Source organism: Hydra vulgaris, chromosome 09 (genome assembly GCF_038396675.1).
Source record: "Hydra vulgaris chromosome 09, alternate assembly HydraT2T_AEP".
NCBI lineage: Eukaryota > Metazoa > Cnidaria > Hydrozoa > Anthoathecata > Hydridae > Hydra > Hydra vulgaris.
In genome coordinates, this window is record NC_088928.1 from 62,527,501 (window position 1) to 62,530,808 (window position 3,308).

The window sequence follows — 3,308 nt, forward strand, 5'->3', positions numbered from 1 at the left end:
ATTTTAAATCATAATGCATGTAACATGTAATATTGGTAACATAGTCAAGAGAAATTTTTCTTTGTTTGTTTATAACTTTGAAAAATAATAATTATATTCATTATTAGCGGCAGTTGAGCGATATTAAAAATGGAATGAGGGAATTTTGTCTACCCCAAACCCCCTCCGCAATTTTAGGAGCAGCCGTTGTGCAGTAGCTAGATTCCTCACTTCAGAAGTTAAAAATAAAGTTAATCATTGTTTCTTTTAATATAAAACGTCGAGAAACGTTGTCTTAATTTTGGGTGTCATTTTACGATTATTATTGTTATAATTATTACTGTTGAAAAAAATTCCGACGAGCAAGTTTATTAGTTGTTATTTGTAATTGATGTACTCTTTCTTACATACGCAAGTTTTATAAGTAATTAAAAAAAACATCAACCAATTAAAAAAGTTGAAACTCGTAAAAAAAAAAACTGGCGCAAAACCTTTACACTGTTTTTATTAAAATACATGTAAACATAAATTTATATATTGCAATTTAAGTGAAGAATTAATAAATTAAAAAATTTAATCAGAATATGTTCCGCAATATTTTGTTTAAATAATCCTCATTTCTGGTGAGGTAAGGTCACTTATTTTAAAACCTAATAAAGCAACATTAATTAAAAACTTTTTATTTAGACGGTTCAATTAGTTTAATTACAGATTTATCTTGTTGTTGGTCTGAATAAATCCTAATTAGGATTATACTTTTCAAGTTTAATTTTTCCATTTTAGCATTTTGTTTAAAAAGTTGTTGACGTACATTTAACATGACTGATGTGACTAAAAACACCGCGGTTGTAAACGAAGATATGTTCGAGGATGAACTGAAATGCTTTTCCTTCAGTGAAAAGGTAAAAGCATATATTTGCCAGATTCTTGTTGAGGAGAATCAAACTAAAAAAATTTGTGGCGCGCAAGTTGCTAATGGATGGAAAACGAGTAAAAAAACCAACCTCAAATATGAAACGTCACATTAAGAAGAGCCACGGAATACTTCATCATAAAATTGTTCAGGAGCAAGAAAAGAAAAAAGCCGCACAAAAAAGGAATATAAATGTATCCGAAGTTACTTTGTCAAGAAATGGAGATTTTCTATTATTTGGTGGACAAAAAAAACAAAAGATACTTGACAATTTTTTTAACAAAGTTACTATAACAATATCGAAAGAAGATTTCAAAAAAGCTTTAAATATGTTAGTACTTCAAAATGGAGCTTCGTTTAATATTTTTAGCGGAGATGGAATAGAAATTTTTGAAATGGAAAACTAATTTTCCTAAAAGTTGATGGAGCATCAAGACATCGGCGAAGCTTTCTTGGAATCAATACTCAATTTTTCTCTAGCGGCAAAATATTAATCAAAATATTAGCAGTCATCGACATACATGCCAGACACAAAGCTGAAGATATTCAAAATGCACTTGAAAACGTACTTGATAAGTTTGGCATCCGAAAAGAACAAATCCTTAGAATTAGTACTGACAATAGGTCTAACATGATTAAAATGGTGAATGATTTTGGCAAGACGATTGAGATAAACAAGGTTATAGAAACACAACCTAGTGAAAATCATGATGAAGGCGGAGATGATATTACAGAAGAACAGATTATTGAAGATGCAAGTAGTGAAACTGAGGATTCTGAATTCTGTGAACAGCAGCATGATGGTTACTTTGACGAAATCTTAAAAAATATGAACACTATTTATCTTCAACGTTGTGGTGCACACACCCTTCAACTTGCTGTCACCGATGCAATGAAAGAATCGGAAATCAAAGTAATACTTGAACGTAAGTTGCATAAACGTACGACGTACGAGCGTAAAGTTGCAAAAGCTTGTCGTGCTCCAATTGCTATGGAATTTTGCAAAAATACAAAACCTTTTGAAGTAATTTGATAAACTTTTTATACAAACTAATAAATATGTTTATTTGTTATATTTCAAGATTAAAATATGTTCTATAATATAGGTGGCAGTTATAGACAATGTAACTAGATGGTCGAGTACATTTAAAATGCTTAAGCGTCTTTTATAATTACGTGGTGTTGTTGAAGAGCTGGAAGGAAAATATCCAAAAGGGAGTTTTGCAGTGCAGCCATATCAGTGGAAACAAATAAAGGAATTACAAAGAATTCTTGAAAAATCTGCTATTGCTACTCAAATCTTTCAGTTTGAGGTCATGAGATCCTCAAACTGAAAGAACACTTTGTTCGCCAGGACACTTTGTCTATATTTGGGAACTGTTAAAAGAACAGATAATGGAGGGTGATTTTAAGAAATCTGTTTTTGCTAAAGCCATAAAACAATCTATGGAAACTAGGGAAGCAATCCTAATGAGTAATTCTTTTTTCTGTGCAGCGGTATTTGCAGACTTACACTATCAATGTCTTCTAAACGAAGAACAACAGGTATTTTTTCTCATCATTTATTTTGTGAGAACGTTTTTTAAACTTTGATTAAAAGATTTTACTTTTGATTACTTCGATTAGAAATTGAAAATATATTTATTATTTTAGAGTTTTTTAAAGCAAATTTATTTTGTTATCTTTTAAAAAATTTTAGGTAGTTGCTGAGGACACTCTCTGGTTGGTTCAAAAAAAGATTAATAAGCAAAAGTTTGGTTTTCATAGAATGGAGGAAGATGGTGAAACTTTTTCTGCCGAGAGTTCGGATGAGAAAATGAAAGACTTGTCTCCAAAATAGAAAATTTTTAAGAGAATGGAGCAGGCAAGAAAAGAAAAGAGTCAGCAATCTGATCAAGGATCTATTCAGAACATTGGGATTGAGGAGCGAGAATTTAAAGGCGCACTTCGAAGTCTACCTAAACTAGCGCACGACCTTTTGAAACAAAAAGAAACCTTGACGGGCAAAAAACCTCTGGAAGGAATAGAGTTTTTCCCTTCGATTATACAACCATCGTGCAAAATTGTCACAGCGCTTCCAATGACGCAAGTTAGTGTTGAGCGGGTGTATTCAGCACTCAAATTTCTGACGCAAGACCAAAGAAGCCGTATGACATCAGATGTTATAGATGATTTCATATTTCTTAGGACAAATAACGAATACATTTGACTTATTTGAAATTTAAAATGAGAGTTGGATAAAAACTAATAGGTGTAGTTTTTATCCAACTTGGGAAACAAGCCTAAATATTTTTAATTTTCATTCAAAATCTAAATTCAACTTATTAGGTCCGGGAGCCGGAGCCGAGCCGGGAGCCGGACATTTCAAGTCCATAGGTAATTTCAAGGGTAACTTGAGCATACTCATATTACACAA